Below are 19,394 nucleotides of genomic sequence, written 5' to 3' on the forward strand. Positions count from 1 at the left end.
GGTTGCTTGATTTTGTTTTTTCTTTACATATTATTATTTTAATTGTAAAAATAAATTACAACATATTTATTATAATATTGGGTATTGTGCTAGACTGCGACTTATATCTGTTCTTTGATAAGTATAAATGTATAGTAAGCACATGCATATTATTATGTTGTTAAAAGATAGGAATTTATATTAGTTAAGTAACTTGTTTGCAATAAAAGAAGTACGTAAACAAAAACAAGTCTGAAATACTTTAACAATACAATAAATCTTGTTGCGAAATGAAATGGGTTTGGGTTTGGGTTTGTTTGATTAATTAGTGGAGTTTTGTCTAAATAAGCATCTGCTGAAGCAGAATAACTTGTTGCTGTTGGTCTGGAGGCAAAGAGCTTAACTGCCCAGCTGTCAGATTCATCACTTGCTCCAATAGTGCTGTAATTGGGTAGATTTTACAAAATACAATGCCTTAAGAAGAAACAAAAAATTAAGTACAATGTTCATAAAAAGAGACCAAGGCCTTGATACAAAGAGTTCAAATTACAAACCAAAACTAATCCAAAGCCATTGGAAACTCCACTTCCTACAAAAAGGATAAAACCAACCCCTATATCAACAAAAAGGAAATCCAAAATATAAACAGTCAAATTAACCATGAAATCCACAAGCTCCCATCTAAAAAAACCACCAGCTCAACCAAGGATTATCAGCCAATCTACAAAAAGGAATACCACAGAAAAATGGGAAAAAAGGTATCAAACAGCAAAAAAGATGGATAGGACAAGACATCCTAACTATCAGCCGGAGTGTTATATGACCCTTAAAAAAACCCATAATGGTAAACCAAACAAACCAAACCAAATCAAATTATCATATTCCATAAACCCCAAATGACACCTCTCCTTTAACGAAAACAAATGAATGGTAACAGAAAATCTCGCCCCAACAAAAAACTTCCAAAAATACCCTCCAATCAAAAACAGCTTAAAAAAAAATTAAACAGCAAGCTCCAAAACTCAAGCAAACAAAAAATATATCATCCCCACAAAAATATGATAAACCCCAATAGTTCCCTTCAACCCAATCAACAATTTTAAAGAGTTGCAGACTGAACACGGCATCAATCACGTGTCCAGGATCTTTAGAAAGAATATTCTCACAAAAGATCCTGTATGATACAAAAAACGTCAATTTTTTGTGAAAAAAATCTAATGGAAAACCATTAGATAATCTATGAATTCCGTCAATTCCAAAAAAATAATTGATCCATAAAGAAAATAAAGTAATCTCCATATCCCAAACTCCATCCATCCTTCTGTGAAGACTGCAATTACAGAGGAACCAGCAGCCAATACCAACATCTAAGTCACAATTCCAACCCCAAACAGAATCCTTCACAACTTTTCACGAAACCATAAAAAAAGTTATCCATAATCATACAAGTTATTATTCCCTCCTCCAATTTCCCTTTTTTTCCAAAGATCACACCACTTCTTACAAATCTCCATATTATTCTTACTATATTGGATCTTCATTCCCAAAACTTTAAGACGATTTTGATCCTCAATATCAGAAATAATATTCCCAGCAGTCCTTATCTTTTTCTTTCCAAATACCATAAACAGCTCCAGCAAGGCAAAGCTTTTTAATAGTATTACTCAAAACTTTTCCTTTGACATTAGAGCTAAAAAATCCGATAACATTCTCCCAATCATTAGAAACTTCACTGAAATTCGCTTTAAACTTAAAATGTTGTCAAACAGTTAAGGAAAAACTACAAGAAAAGAATAAATGAGCATGAAAATCCATTTGCTGTCTACAGAAAGCACACGTCAGACTCTAGGAATGGAATGGTCCCAACTTTTCACCCTATCTTATGTTTTTAGTTTACCCAAAATAGCAAGCAATAAAACAAAAGCATGACTAGAAATATTTTGACTAAACCAAACAATCTTGTACCAAGCAACTTCCTCCTTTTGCATTCTTATACTGTCCCAAACAACATGAGTCGAAAAAATTACCTCATTACCTTTGCAGTCCTTCCATAACAACTTATCCTGCCCCATTCTGCTACCACCAACAACATTATACAAGCAGATATTAGGAAACCTGTCATACCAATCAGCAGGCCAATTAATAGCATCATTCAACCATAAATCAGCCACTTTAGTATTGTCATTGAACCCATCTTCAAGAATCATTCTTCTAGTAACAATTTTACTCAAAATACCACTAGGATGCCACAAATCATGCCAAACTGAAGTCTTCTCACCATTCCCAATCTTAGAAACAATATGATTTCTAAGATGACTTCTAAAATTGAAGTACAATGTTGGAATAGGGAAGACATGAAAGTAGGATGCTAAAACAAAAAAATAAGCACAAGTACGTTGCTATTTCTTACATTTACGCCTAATAGAAAAACTATTAAAATGCAACTTTTTCAGGAACATATTAAGATCAACCGCTTCAATTTAAGCAGCAAAAGAAGAATTTTGCTCCGTGTGTTTATTATAGTAGATACTACTGTGTGACTCGTTACATCATCACTTCCATTTGATGAAACTTGCAGCACAGGTACTTTTTCATTCTGATTATGAATTGGCTCTTGTTCATCACCTCCAACATCCTGGTCACCCATGGCTTACGAGAAGCATAGCTCGGAGAGCTAGAAGTGAAGGCATAGATTTACTTGCTTGTCTTTGGAAACTGCAACATCAACCACAAACCATCAGCAGGATGTTGGAGATGATGGACCACAACAATCTCATAATGAAGATCTCTTATCAACTTCAACTAATCTAAGGAATGAAGGTCCCAATGAGAGTCCAAGGCGCAAGAATAGATGTTGGTGTTTTTGAACCACATCTGCTTTCAGCTATAGAAGATGCAAGAGTCGATTTTGTTTCTCAAAATAGATTAATATAATTGATAGTATATTTCTTATTTGTTCCAGAAAAGTATTTTTAATCATAGGGTACAATGTTGTCAAGTGATTCTGAAAATACAGTGCTACAAAATGTATAAAGCTATATTTTCCAATAGGGTATTATAAAGTACAAAGTTGTAAATTGTTTGCTTCTGAAAGTACTGGATTAGCCAAGTATTGTGGAAAGATGTCACTCCTTAGATTATTAAAGCAACCAGAAAATGTAGCAGTTTCTTAAGAATTCAAGTTATACATTTAGTTAAGCACTAAATAGTCTAATTATGTTTGGGTGTAGTAGGTCTTATACTATTTTTATATTCACTGGCTTTAACCTCATGAAGGAAAATCATGAATGTGGAATACAATTGACTAGATTCTCTACTTAGAGAAACATGTCATGCTGATGGTGATCTCAATTGTAAAACTAGCTATCATGAAAAGTTGTAATAGGGTTATGCATGTTAAGTTATCGAAGTGATTTGAACTTTTTTTATTATAAATATAACATTTCATTGCAGTTAGTTCTTGAATTTGTCCCTTACATTAATGATCTCTTAAAAATGGTAGTGTTACCCCAAGAAACTTTTTTCATAGCTCACGGAACATTTATGGTCCCTTTTTCGATGCCTTCACTTCCAGCTCTCCTGGTAGAGCTTCTAGTAACCCTCCTACTGATGCCAGTGTCATCAAGAGAACAACTTCTAGCAATTGACTTACGTGTTCTACCACGATTACTACTTGCAGTTCCTTTATAGTCTAAGTGAAGATTTTCATTAGAAAGTTTTGAAAGCCTAGTCACCATTTCATAAGTTTTAATGTTAGCAGAAATTTGATGCTTCTTGCACAGTTCTCGAAGCTCCGGCCTCGTCATTTTAAAATAATCCATGTGCACCGAATAGAATTAGACAGAGACTAACAATTAACAAATAAGCATTAAGAATGTGAGTTTATCAGGTGATTCGATTTGGCAACTTTTGCAAAGTCGTCGTCGATTCATTGCTTTTCCAAGACCACCGGTCTTCTTCCTCGGTTCAACCGACTGAAAAACATTTGAAGTTGTCGTTGATTCATTGCATTTCTAAGACCACCAGTCTTCTTCCTCCTCTGTCCATGATACACCGCCTCTGATGTCCAATACCATCACTCCAGGTATTTTCAGCACCAACTCCAAAAAAAATATTATTCCAACCTTTTTCTCCATGGAAGCGGATAACCTTCGTCCCTTCTCCGATTCCGTTTCTCCATTTTGAGTTTATTTGGAATCCCCACCCAATCTCAAATTCATCTTCCGTCTTTCACCCCAACTCGCATACTCTCTCATACGCTCTTTCAAACCATTTGATTTCATGTAATTTAGGGTTTATATTGACTAGTAAGATGATACATGCATGACGGGGCGGGCCAGGCTCTTGAGGGCTTACGGGGTTGGTGGACTTGATGAGGAGGATGATAACGCCGCTGATGATTACATTGACTTTGAAGATGAACACATCGACAAAATCTCGGTATAATTTTGCTTCCATTTGGGTTTGCTTTAGACTTCCATCTTCCCCTATCCTATAATTTGTTTTGGTCTTTGATTTGGGTTTCCACCTTCGGCTATAAGGTTCTTCAAAAATCGTTGTGATATTTTTGTGTTCTCCTTTCTCTTTTACCCTTCAAACGGTTTTTATGGACATACATGACTACCTCTGTTTTCTTTTTTCAGCCAAGTTCTATCCACCGGCTTTTCCACCAATAGGTGAGGTGTCGATAATTAGGTTAGCTGTGTTCGATTCAGCCCTAATACATTGCAGCCAACAATTATTTCAGCTTCTTGAGATAAGAAGGTGAAGGTCTGAAACCTCACTAATTGCAAGCTCAGTTGTAAGAGTACAAGGACCCTTTTGCTTTTATATATACTATAGATTACTGAATTCTCAAACTGTTATGTTGATTTATACAGTAAGAAAAAGAGAATTTGATGTCGAGTAGGGTGGAGTTTGGATTGATTACCACCATACTTTTAAAAGGATAATATTGTAATATTTCTTTCTGTGAAAAATATTTTTATTGCTTTATTCATTTCTGATGTTTTGTCTATCTGTTGTGGTTAAACATTTGTACTTATTGACCAATTTCCCCTTATCTATATAGAATCTATCAACAAAATCAACTGTTTTTAGTAGTCATTGTTAAACTCCATCTCATCCATGTGATGAGATACTTACCTGCAAAAAGTGACAATTCCAGTATCTATATACAAAATCAACTGCCAAGATCAAACAAATTACTTTTTTTGTCTTGGGAATCAATATTATAAAGATTACTTTGTTTCGTTTACAGGAATCATTATTAATTGCCACATAATAACTATATTTAATAGTTATTAACCTATTTTCCCTTGTCTAACTTATATCTTTCAAAAAAAAAGAAAAACAAATGTTTTTTTTTTAACTTTTGTAGCTGATATCACTTATAAGTTCTTCAAGGGTAATATTGGAATTTGTGGCTCACCTCTGTGGATATGGAAGCTCCTGCTGTTGCTTTTACTATTATGGTTTTGAAGTCCCTTACTGTTCATGATTTTTGTTGTGCTGTTTGATGTAACTGTTTATTATAAAGGAGTTCATGGTGAGGAGCTTTATCTTATTCCATTGTTGAAATATTTATATGCACATTTGACAATATTGCTTATTTTTTTTTCTTTTTATAAACTTTCAGGTGACCTGAATGAAACTTATTTTGTTGGTAATGTTGATGTTGATGATTCATCTCTATAGTTGGTCAAATGTACTTATCAGTGCTTGGAAAAATCTATAGCTATCGGTAAGTATTGCTCATCATTGTTTTGGTTTGGATGGAATGGAATGTGATGTAATGACAAAGAAATGAATGGAATCAACAGTTCCATTCCCTTGTCAGTTTCTTCCCACCAAACACTTTCTAATATCTTTATTCATTGTTATTTTGTTAATCCAGTGAAACCTCGTGAAATTGGGGAAATTATAAATCGACATGGTACCATGGCAGGCTTATATTTGTTAATAATTTATACAACTTTTTATAATGTCTTTTTTTTACTCATCACATTGAGCATGTTGGTATTGATCTTATAAAGAACAAGGCTAGGGTTGTTTCTTACAGAAAGGAAGTTTATGAGGAATTTGATGATATTTATGTTCATTTCTGTTTTTTCTTTTCTGGGTCTTTGTACTTTGTTTCTTATCATTAAATCACACTGTTGGAAACCTACAATATCTTTTGAGCATTTATATTTGTTTTTTTCAAAACTCAAAGGCCTCCAATAAACTGTTCTATGAATTTTAGTTTTTAGTTAGGTTCTTGTATTATTTGTGCAGAATTAAGTATCACAGTATGCATTTGTCATGAGCTCCACTTGGGTGTGTTGATTACATATTAGTTTGAGCCAACAAAAATCAAAATACTCTATAAGATTTCGACCTCTTCACTCTGTTTTTATGACATAATGGGTTTGACCATTAATGAATTTCTGTATTTTTTTTTGTCTCAATTTCAGTTTTACTCAATTATTGCCTCTAAATTGGATAAAGGTCTGAGTATTTTCAGTTAACAAGCAATTTCCTTTTTATATAATTTTTTTTACTATTTGTTTTTTTCTTTTAGTTAGGTGAGCCCTTGCAGTTTCTAATTTGGGCACACCCTCTTCTAATCCTCAAAATGATCCACCAATTTATGCATCACACTTCAGATGACATAGCCGAGGAGGATAAAAGGTATCGCCTTTGAAGGCTAATTTTCAAATTCACAGTTTTGTGTTATTTGTATGTTATGTTTAATTTCAAGAAATACATTTCAAAGTATGGCTGGCATGATCTATTGTTCTTATGCTCATGTTTCTTAGTTTTTTACATGTACAAGTCAGAATTGCCATGGTTGGAAGTATATGGGTCTTTCAGATTCTTACCTATGCGTAAAATTTATTATATTGTACTTTGAAAAATCCAATGCACATAGTTGTAAAGTCGTGTTGCTATTGTAATAGATAGGAATAACATTTTCTTTTTGTTGGATCTGGAAAGATAACCTATTTTACTCTGATTTAGGTGTTGTCTGCCACTGACCTTCAAGAAACAAATATTAATCAACATGTTTTACAATGGAATACCCTTCAAACGGGTCCTTCTCTAGTTCTAATTTTAAAAAAAAAAAAAAAAAAAAAAAAAAAAAAAAAGGTCACACAACCCATCCTGGTCCTAAGCATCTTCTGTCACTACAACTAGAGGTGGGAGACCGGGAATAGGAAATTTTTCGGTCTGACATCAAACAAAATTCGATTTCAATAAAACTCATATGATTTCGATTTCAACGGACAGCAGAAGAAAAAGGAAAACCGAGAGCAGGCAAAATCTAGATGAACGAAAGCAGGAAAAATTTGAAGAAAATTGAACCTGAATCGAATCTGTGGGTTGCAAAGGTTGTCGGTGTAGCTGTTGGTTGCGATGGTCTCCGCCAGTGGCGACGATGTAAATCGGCGGCGAGCAGGGAGGAATCGCTTGAAGCCGATGAGAGAAGAATAGAGGCTTCTGTGTTTTTTATTTTTTTTGTCGCAGCAAACCTTTTAGACAAAATTAGGGTTACACATATGACTATATCATACGAGAGGTGTTGCTTATCAATGTGTTCCAAGGGGAAAGAGTTAGTTAATTGCGTTAAAGACCCTCCAACTTTGAAGTCTTCTAATTTTGCACTCTTTCATTTCCAATTTGGAAAAGAAAAGAGTAAAGAAAAGTGCAAACTAAAGGGAGAAAAAAAAAAGTTGTAATAACTTTTTTACGTGTTCTTGACACAAGAAAAAGGGTATACAGAAAAATCTCAAATTTTTTTCAAAAGTTTCAATAAAGTTTTAAAAGTTTTTTTTGAACAAAAAAGTCCTAATATTTTGAAAAAATCATATAATCTATCATTTGCTGTTCAAATATAAAAAAGGATTTTTTCGTAAATTTAGGCAAAAAATCAAAATATTGGGACTTTTCTGCTCAAAAAAAAACTTTTAAGATTTTATTGAAACTTTTGAAAAAGTTTGGGACTTTTCTGTAGATAACCCCAAGAAAAACTAAGAAACCTAACCATTTTATAATTAGCACTCTACATTTAAAAAAAATATATTTTTTTTTATTCAACTTGTATTTTAGTAACATACACTTAAAAGCAATATTTCTTATAGATTTATGCTAAAATAAGGATCAAGTCATTGGAAGTTAAATTTATTTTTAGGTCATTTGATCTCTTACTTTATTACAAAATTACAAGAACTGTATTTAAACGTTGTTTTTAACTTTTTTACATCCATATAATTTTTTGTGTGAAATTTGATCAAGTTTTGGTCAATGATAGTTTTATTGTTAAAAATATTGTTATAATTACTTGAACCAGATTTTGTTAAACACCAAAGTTTGAATCTACACATTTAAACCTAATCATGTTATCAGGTAGTTAAAATAGCATATAGACCGCATCCCTAAAAATTGTAGGGGGGACATGCGTAAGAATATTGAGTTTTTTTGTTTTTTTTGGAACCGACAGAAATATATTAAACCACTACCTATGAAGCAATAAGACAGGGCAAAAGAAACAAGCAAACAACAAATTGCAAAGTTTTACAAGGCAGTAAAAAGAGAACAAACTCAATCCACTCATTTACAAACCGCCTTTCCTTCCTCTCTCTTTCACCCATTTAAATACTAACATAAGAATATTATCCGCCAATTTGGATGCACTAGTTTTCATATTGTTGAACACCTTACCATTTCTTGCCCTCCAAATTCACCAAAGATAACCATATAGAATAGCCAAGAGGGTTTTTTCGGTTTTTTGGGGTAATTACCCCAAACGACAGCGTACTTTATGAGGTTTCCTGACCGTTTGAAATTGGGGTGGCGCGATGTTGCACCAATTCGGAATCCAACTCAAGGAGTAATGTGCAATAGGGAAACTAACGAGAAAATGATCAGTTTCGTCAAGCTCAACATCACAGAAATGACAATAGGGGTTATGAACCTAAATACCCCTCCTCGAGGGATCATTAGTCGAAGGAATTTTGTCCATGGAGGCATGCCACACAAACACATTAACTTTCAAAGGAGCCATATTAATCCAAATCGTTGGGCTATCAACCTGCATCATCACCTTTAAATCGATTAAAGCCTTTAAATCGCGCACGTAATAGGAACCATCAGTGGAAAGCTTTGAATTCCAAGTATCAGGGGGATAGCTGAATGAAAACGAGTTCATGAGCCCTTTTAAATTGAACCAACTCAGTGATCTCCATGTTTTCAGTAGGCGCTTTTTCCAATCCCCATTTGACTCCATCACTGAAAATCCGCTCATTAATAAAACAATGTTTTCTCAGTCCAGACCTTTCGTAGTATTGATTGTTATTCATGCTTAGATATTCCTTTATGGTCTTTAGAAGAGGATACTTGGAGTTTTGAGTAACTTCAGGGGCTTATTTGGTTTTTGTGATCGTTCCTGGACCTTATGGTCCCATAAAGTCGAGTGTTTGCACTCAACTCAACCATGCATGGACCTTTTAGGTCATTTTGGTCCCTTTGTAGTGTTAGGGTTTGAGATCTAGGTATCTAGAGGTTACACAATGGATAAAGGTAGAAACTTTATTCATGCATGTATTAAGTCGATCCAGATCTGAGCTTTGGAGCTCTAGAAATAAGGGTTAAGAGCATATTAGATTAAGTTGTTTGGATGTTAATTACAACGGTGATAAGGCTTGTCACAACACAGTGGGCTAATAAGTCTCATGATTGTTTTGTCTTTTATCTACCATGATGTGGCCATGAGTTGGCCACTATGCGGTGGTCTGGCTATTAACTTTAACAATTAATTGTTGACTTTTAACCAGTTTTAATTTTAGTCAAACATTAGGGTTTTAAGTCGTTGATGAGATTGACCTTATATTTAATGTTTAGGTGGTGTATAAGATTGGTCTTTATTATTCGCGTGTTATGGTGAATATCTGGTCTATTTATGAGGTGAGTTTTCTCATTGTATTACTTATATCATAATTATTGTGATTGGATTGCATGTCTAGTTATGCTGGTAGAAACTTGATTGATGTTGTATGTTTATAAGTTGTATTTCAGTCACTTCCGACTCTGGGTTGATGCAGGCCCAAGGCTGATATGAACCCGTTGGAGGATATAGACTTGGGGTTGATACGGATCTCGTTGCGTTGAAACATACTTGTTGTTATATATGATTAGTTGTGTTACGCGGTAGGTAATACTTTAGGGAACTCACTAAGCTTTGGCTTACATTTGTATGTTAAATGTTTCAGGTACTTCTGATGATCGTGGGAAGGCAAAGGTGTGATTGTACACACTCGTTAGTAGCATCATTACTTTGTGATTTCGGTTGTTATGATACTCTGATTTTTGGATGATTGTCTTTGGGAACGTATGATTTTATTGACTTGGTTTTATGAAAATGGCATTTTATATTAATTAACATTAAAAAAATTTATTGTGAAAATGGGAAGTTACAAGTTGTATTAGATCCCTGGGTTAAGGGATTTGGATGAACATTGATTCAACTCCAAGCTCAAACTAAGGATCAGAAAATTTTCACAAAACATTTTGAAAAAAAAATGAACCAAAATGGGGGAAAGGAAGATGTGATGTATACAGTTAGCTGGAGCTCAAGGAAAATGATCTCCCAAACTATCCATACTTGTTATATATTTGCTGATAAGTGAATTGTTAGTAATGTATTCTAGTTGATAGGCTAAGGATCCCCTTAAGAAACGTATGACTGGATTGCCTAATTTTGTGATGCCTTGTAGCCTAGGAGGTTACTTTCTTTGTATTACTGGGAGTTTAGACTAATACTACTAGTTGTTAAGTATATGTTTTATAGTGGTACATGATTAGGATTATATAGCCTTAGGATGTTTGATTTAGCCTTGCTTCGTGTTCCTTGCTTGGTTGTGGTCTCGGGGTAGAATCATTTATCTGACATGGTATTATGTACAGCTTGCATACACGAGGCGACCAATGGTGTTGGTAGAAACTTCAAGCATTAAGGAGGAAGTGTGGTAGAGGAGAATCCTAGTATGAGTATCTAGGAAGTCTAGTAGTGGTTCTTCGGAGTGTATATATGTGTTAGTACACCTAGAAGTGGTCTAGTGTAGTAACTTGTGACTTTGGGATGAATTCTGACACAAATACGGATATGTGTGGAATGTAGTATAGATATGTACTACTGGAAGCATAGGATCCATACGAGGATCAGAAATAGTCCTAAGGCTACTCAAGAACTAGTAAGTGAGTGTATATTATGTGAGTTTACTATGATCTGATTTTAAACATTCTCTTGTATATTTTTAGTATGGTAATGACCAGAGGATCAGGTTCGGGTACTAGTAGCCAAGAAAGGCCAGGTATGAATGATGCCAAGATCCGCAAGTTGATTGTTGCTTAGGTGTCTGCGCGGTAAGGGAGGCGATTCTAGAGTTCTTCAAAGTCCATTAAGACTGAATTGAAAGCCATGCTTGATGAGTGATATGTCACTATTATTGATGATGTCGTTGCCATTGTTGCTGCTACAGGACAGCCGAGTGGGGGGGTCGATGCTCTATCGAGATTTCAATAACATGAGACCCCTGAAGTTTAACATTGTCAGGGACCTGATTGTTGCTATGAAATGGATATCGGATACGGAGGGTGTATTTACATGTGTGCTTTTCCAGATAGCCATAAGTTCAGGTTCGTGCAAAACCTTCTTCGTTTGGGAGCGAAGGATTGGTGGAACGTGGTCTATAAGGACCTTTCACATACTGAGCGAAGCGCAGTGATATGGGAGCAGTTTATTGAGATGTTCAGAGCTGAGTAAGTACCGCCAGCAGAGAGGGAATGGTTGTCCCATGAGTATCTGTCGTTCAAGCAGACGACAGAGAGGGTGACGGAGATCATCAAGATGTTCACCGAGAGGGCCTTATTTTTCCCTGAGTATTCATCCTCGGAACGGGTGCGGGTGTCTCGATACTTGAGCATCCTTAAAACTGAGATTAGAGAGTTCGTGGCAAACACATAGTACCAGAGCTTAGCAAAAGTTGTAGTCACATGCCAGGAGGAGAAATGTAGAGTTGGAGAGACGGGTGAAGGAGAAGAGGGAGACCCCAATCCGGAATCAACCTACGACGAAGTGGTTTAATCCCGTTGATTCTAGATCTAGAGGCGAGAGGGGCCGCACTTGCAGAAATTATGGGAAGGTTCATGAGGGTTCTTGTCAGGCAAGTTCCGGGTCTTTCAAGTACAGTAAAGAGGGTCATCATGCGAAGGATCCCTCATAAAGCTTGCAAGTTTGCTTCAGTTGCGATCAAGTGGGTCATGTAAAGGCCAATTATGAAACATCCCAAAAATAAGGTCCAAAAATTTCATTTTAATTTATTAAATAAACCATGATTATCCAAAACATAAGTTATAGAATCTCAAATATAATCTCAATGTATATCAAAATATCAGAGTAAAACATCCCAGGCTGAGCATAAATGGCATGTGCAATGCAGTCATCCCGAGCTCTTTCCCTTGCTACCAGAAGTACCTGAAACCAAAACTGAAAACCGTAAGCACGAAGCTTAGTAAGCTCCCAAAACTACCACATACCATACACATAACATGCATCTAGGAGATATGGGCCCCACCCACTCTCGAGGAGATACGGGCCCCGCCCACACTCGGCTAACTAGGAGATACGGGCCTCGCCCACACTCCGCTGACTATGAGATACGAGCCTCGCCCACACTCAGCTATTGTGAGATACGGGCCTCGCCCACACTCGGCTAATAAGAAACACATACAAGTATCATACAGACAACAAGTATAATTAACATATCAATCCATACCATATCAGCTATCTATGAGATACGGACCTCGCCCACACTTAACTATCTATGAGATACGTGCCTCGCCCACACTTGGCTACTAATCAGTTCACATAACATATACGGGCCGGCCTTGGTGTCGTAGACCCGTTCCTACAAGAGGAAACTCACCTCAATGTCGTGTGAATAGCTGAAACGTCTTTGCTCCGCGATCGACTCTACCCACACCCTATATAGAACAACCTCTTAGATACCATTCCATACTCAAAACCCCTTCACGGGTCAACCTTGGTCAAAGTCAAGGTCAAGGTCGAAGTCAACGTCCAGTCAAATTCAAAGTCAAAGTCAACCCCAAGTTGACTCAACTCGTCGAGTCATCTTCTAACTCGTCGAGTTTCCATGCTTCTCAGAATCGTGATAAAATGAGTCAACTCATCGAGTCCTTCCTCAGACTCGTCGAGTTCTTCCCTTAACAGGATCCAGACAATTCGACCCAACTCGCCGAGTTCCTCTATGAACTCGTCGAGTTCTTCAGTCTATTAAGCCTTTATTAAAGGATTAAGCCTCTATTCTTCAGATCTAAGCTCCATACTTCATATATAGAATGAATATGTCCTTCTAAGGGTAAAGTTTCCAACTTTACCCATTAATACCCTTCCTTAAGTGATTTAGCTCAAACCCTAACTCTAAAAGACCTAGATCTTGATCCAAAATCCATTAATACTTCAAGCTAAGGCATACAAACTGAGATCTGGACCTTAGACACTATATGAACACGTAAAGCCTTCAACTTTCTCTCCATGCATGGCCATTTGGAGCTTAAAAGGCAAAAATGATAGCCTAAAGGTTGCATGGGGCTTCTATGGCCATAAAGTTTGCACCTTTATGCCATGAAATCCCTTCAATGCCCTAGATCTGAATGTATACTCACTTGGGACGTCCATTTGCAAAGGATCATGCTATTTGGACCAAAAACCCAATAAAAGTGATAATAAAGAGATCTAAGTAATCATTAAGCAAGTTTGAGATTTGCTTGCCAGAAAATGCTGAGAATGGAGTGAAGTTTCTGGATCTAAAAGCTTCCTCTTGAGTCTTCAAGCTTCTCCTTCTTCCACAAGCTTCAAACACACAAAACTCTCTCAAAAATGGCTCACAAACTCTCACAATGCATTAGGGTTTCGAGATTTAGGGTTTGGGACTTGGAGGCTGGAAATGAGGCCAACTTGAGAGGTTTAAGATGCTTAAATAGGGTGCAAACCCCGGAAATTAGGGTTTCACCTCTGCCAGCCTACTCGTCGAGTTGAGGACTCTCAACTCGTCGAGTAGGTTACTTAAAACCCGCGGCTCATCAGATCTCTACTCGACGAGTTTGGGGCTTCCAACTCGTCGAGTTGCTCTATAAAAATGAATAAATTATAAGTTAAATACATACCAGGAATCCGGTGTTACAATTCTCTTCCACTTGTCTCAGACTTCATCCTCGAAGTCTGCTTCCTGGAATAACTCTTGGTAGTGCTCCCTTATCTCCTCCTCTGGCTCCCAAGTCCACTCCGAGCCCTTACGGTGCTGCCACTTCACCTTCACTAACTGTACAACCTTGTTCCTCAAGGTTTTTGTCTTCCGATCTAAAATCACAATGGGTCTCTCAATGTAATTCAGGCGGTCGTCCACCTGAATATCCTCCAAAGGTACAACTGCAGAATTATCCACTAAACACTTCCGCAACTGAGAGACATGAAAGGTGCAGTGGATTTGACTGAGCTCAGCTGACAGATCCATTTGGTATGCAACCCGGCCCACCCGAGCCAAAACCTTGAACGTACCGATGTACCTGGGGCCCAGCTTGCCACGCTTCCTGAACCTGGTGACACCTTTCCAAGGTGACACCTTCAGCAGAACCATATCCCCCACCTGGAACTCCAGGCCTGACCGGCACTTTTCGGCATAGCTTTTCTGCCGACTCTGAACAGTATGGAGCCTGCTCCGAACCAGCTGGATCATCTCGCTGGTCTTGAGTACCACTTCGGTACTCCCCATGACTCTCTGACCGGCCTCACCCCAATAGATCGGGGTCGTACACTTCCTCCCGTAGAGAATCTCTGTGACATCCCCAATTTCACAGCCAGAAAAGACCGATTTCGTTTATGCTTTTTAAAATAAAATCAGATCAATCTTTCAAAAGGTGTTGCGTAATTTGTCCTCAAAACAAAATGTAATAAATATTTATCAAAGCATTTCTTAAAGAAATGTATTTTCGTTTTATTACAAAACTCGGGATGTCCACATCGATACATACCAAAATCATAAACAGAACATACATTCATTTACACTAGTGGGTCAGGCTTGGGAGCCTGGTGAGCATATAGGGTTTTCAATCCACAATAAATAAATTTATTATGTTTAAACATCAAACAATCAACCTAATTTTCCCAACCCCATTATCTTCTTTATACTTAAGGATCTACCCTAAGAAAAGAATCATCTTATCACTCATTCCTAAGGATCCATCCTAAGGAATAGGCACGAAGTCACATCGTCGCCAGGGTTTATACAACAGACACTAAGTCCATAGTGGCCAGGGTTTATACAACATGTGCTAAGTCCATAGCTCTCATTTATCGATAGTATTATTCACGGGAATCCACCTGCAGTACATGTCAATGTTTTTTTTAGAGTACATCTGATGAACATATAGTTCACACACTTACAGGTTGCGAACCTGCCAGTGTTCCATGGACCGTCTAGAATAGTCCATGGTTGTCATCCATACTCTGCTAGATGACGGGGCCATCGCTTGGGTCATCGCTCGGGTCATCGCTTGGCTCATCGCTTCTCACCATATTTTACCACTCATATATCATTGCTCATCTTTCATCGCTCAGCATTTATCTCATCATTTTATCACACATCAACTATCTACCCATTTTTTACCCAACATATTTATAGATAAAAATACTTATACAGTTGAAAACATGTACAAAACATCCATTCAACAACCATCTCAAATAAACAATCAATATATATACACATAGCACGTGTTTATAGAAAATACTTCATATCTATGTGTAAGATGAAAGTGACTATACACTCACATTGATAAGATAACGATTGGACAGCACTTCATCCGACGTCTGTTTTCGTCTGTCTTTTTACCATTAAAATACAATCAACAAGATCTTCAATTCTCGTTTAGGTTGTTTCGGCTAAAAATCGCTCGATCTAAAATTCGAGTTTCGGGCTGCATACTGCTAAGCTGAAACTTAGAAAAATCATAACTTCCTCATACGAAGTCAGATTTGGGCGTTCTTTTCATGCACGCTCTCGGTTTAACGAACACTACGACTTTCGTTTAGATCACTAAGGCTAAAAAGTACTTTAACGAAAATTCACTTTTTACGTCATACAGCGCTGTGCCGATTCTGTCGCGAAACTTAGACAGGTCATAACTTCTTCGTTATAACTCGGATTTCGGTATTCTTTATATCTCTGGAATCCTTGTTTTGACTACTACAACTTTGTTCATAGATATCGACTTTATCTAATATTTATTTTCGACGCTTATTTTTATCCTTAATTATAATAATTAAGTTTAAAGCACATAATTCATTCTTATTACTTCAAAACGAGTTCCAATGGTTAACCTAGACTATTATATCATCATTAATGCTTAGCCCATAAACACGGGCGTAACAATTCTCTCCTCCTTAGAATGATTTCGTCCCCGGAATCATACATCAGCAAACAAATGCGGATAGCGACTCATCATGTCACTCTCCGTTTCCCAGGAGATATTTGGCCCATTCGAATGTTTCTATCGCACAAGCACTAAATCGACCATCTTGCATCGCATCTTCTTAGTCTTACGGTCAACGATTGCCTCTGGTTTTTCAATTAACCTCTTGTTTTTATCCAACCTTAACTCATAAATTGGAATTATGTCGGGAACTTCTCCCATGAACTTCCTCAAATAACACACGTGGAAAGTGTTATAAATACCATCTAGTTCTTCTGGTAGTTCTAGCTTGATTCCCAGTCCTTTGAAGAACTTTAAACGGTCCAATAAACTTTGGACTCAACTTTCCCCGAACCAAATAACATACTCATCTTAGTCGGACTCGATTCAATATGACCAATGTGGTCGGAATAACAATCGTATTCCTAATCATTACCGAAACAATGGTAATGACATACCTGAACAAAAAGGAATCAATTACTAGCTTCTTGGTAACCTTGTGACTTTCCTTGATCCAAGTGTGAGTCCTGTGCTTCCAGTAGTATGGGCCTCTCCTACTATTCACACCTACTCATACTCGTCCCAAGTATTGTCTCACAGTCTCCAGGTCACCATACAAGAATTTCACATAGTCATTCAATACATCAGATAACAAAAACCAGGGTTTATATTATTTATTGTAACGATTACACAAAGGTTCAAGTTTACCCTATACTATGCCCCTAATAGGCTACACCACATGTTACTATTCACATTGCTACTTCATAACTCGATCTTCGGGTATGAAGTCCTCATCCTTGATTCCTCGCGTTGTTATCTGCTTCGTCGAGGATCATGTGGAATTCCCTTGGCTTTGGTGGTGCATTTGGCATTGGTGCTTTGTTTTTATTTGGGCAGTCTTTAGAAATATGCCCCTCTTTGTTACATCTGAAACATACCTTCCTGTTGAATGTACACTCGTTGGCGTAATGCCCAGACTTTCTACACTTGAAACATATCACCTCTTCGCCACATTTTCCCAAGTGTTTATTCTTGCACTTATCGCACCATTTCGCTTCGTCTCCTCCCCCTTTTAAACTAGACTTAAAGGATTTACTTTTCTCGTTGGATCTCGAAGATCCATCGAACTTTCTTTTCTCGCCAACCTCCGCCCTTTCCAGACCCTTCTCATTTATCTGGGTTTCAACATTCTTAGCAGCCCAGATAGCGGCTTTCAGAGTGGTTGCTTGCTTGACTATTGGACCAAATTCCGCTGGTAATCTGTGGGCAAACTTGTTAACCTTGGAGAGTTCAGTAGGAACTAAATAAGGAACAAGCTTCATCTTTTCTGTAAAACTAACAGTGTATTCAGTGATGCTCATTCTCCCCTTCTTCAAGTTCTGAAATTCATTGTTGATTTCTAGAAGATCCTACTCAGCGCAATATTGCATCTTTAGTTGCACCACAAAATCTTCCCAAGACATCTTGCTAGCTTTTCCCTTGGGCATCGAATCAGCTAGTAGCTTCCATCAGCTCAGTACTCCCGACTTTAACAAAGGAATCGCAAGAGAGGTCTTCTGTCTGTTGCTGCATTCGCAAGTCTCGAACATTGTCTCCATTTCGGAGATCCAGTCCATAACTTGCACTGGTGTTGGACTTCCGGAAAGACACGGTGGTTTGGATGCCATGAAATCCTTGTATTTACATCCATGTCCATCATTTTCTCCATCCTGGTTGTTTCGTCTAACTATCGGTGGGTTGGATTGACCAACAGTCCCACTGTAGTTTCCTCCTTCCGACTGCCCTTCATTCAATTTGGGCTGTTCAACAGGCATCGTAGTTTCTTCCCTATTCTGTTGTAGTAATCACCTTGTCTCCTCCATTTTGCGATCCAACATCATCTGCATCATCGCTTGTACCCCAGCCATCGTCATTGGCTCAGGTGCAGCTGCTACAACAGGTACTTGCTCAAGTACTGGGGGTTGCGGTTGTTGATTCTTGTTTCCGTTTACATTTCCAACTCCACTTCGAGTTCTTGCCATTTTGATCTATACACCAAATTAGGCGAATTTAGATCCTTATTCATGATAGATATTTAAATTCTCCTTATCACTTCGAAACGTTTACATGCTAGTTTTAATATCGTAGTCGTACGCTTAAAATCCTAAACACATAAGGTTTCCAGATCCAGTCGGCAACAGACCATGGATCCGAACAAATAATATCATATATGGAAAACACATAACATTTAGCACATAAAAACATTTTAGGCATCTTTCCTAAAATATACTAGTGCTCGTGTCAAAAATATGGTAGACACTCATCTCACAATCATCACTTAGCATTCTAAGTTTAAGTCTAGAAATCCTACAAATTTCTAGCATAACACATATCACATAAACATATCATATATCACAGAAATAACTACACATAACACAAATAACCTGTAAGGATGTCATGGGCTCCCCCAGGGTCTTACACCATTGTGCCATGGGTTACCCCACATGGTCTTTACCTAGGAATGCCATGGGCTACCCCACATGGTCTTATATCCAATGCCACGGGCTCCCCCCGGGGTCTTCCATGCAATCACACATAATCACATAGCATATCAAATCACAGATGGCTAACACATAAACCATAATCACATAATGGGTCGGCCTTGGTACCTTAGACCCATTGGTATGGTGAAAAGACTCACCTCGAATGCATAAGCTTCCTGAAGAATTCCTTAGTTGCTGCCCCGCCAGCCTCCCGAGCTGCCACTACCAATCAATATACCCAATTAGCAATTAGGTCCCATACCATAATCCTTAATCCATGCATGGGGTAAAATGACCATTTACCCCTGCTCGAATATGATTTAAAACTAAGTCCCAAACCCAAAACAAAAGCCCAACATTATAATG

The 19,394-nt window shown here is 37.4% G+C and overlaps 1 long non-coding RNA gene across 2 annotated transcripts; it reads right to left on the reverse strand.

Moving 5' to 3' along the window:
• Nucleotides 1-435: 435 nt before the first annotated feature.
• On the reverse strand, nt 436-7,511 carry LOC145132569 (uncharacterized). 2 transcript variants are annotated; one of them, XR_013718151.1, is made up of 2 exons: nt 7,327-7,511; nt 436-2,094 (listed from the first exon to the last, which is right to left on the reverse strand). It is a non-coding gene; the product is annotated as an uncharacterized LOC145132569 (long non-coding RNA). The 2 variants fall into 2 exon arrangements; XR_013718149.1 differs by having other exon boundaries at nt 436-2,694.
• Between the last annotated feature and the right edge of the window lie 11,883 nt (nt 7,512-19,394).

The sequence above is a fragment of the Lactuca virosa genome, chromosome 1 (genome assembly GCF_052849685.1).
Source record: "Lactuca virosa cultivar CGN04683 chromosome 1, Lactuca_virosa_CGN04683_v6, whole genome shotgun sequence".
Taxonomy (NCBI): Eukaryota; Viridiplantae; Streptophyta; class Magnoliopsida; order Asterales; family Asteraceae; genus Lactuca; species Lactuca virosa.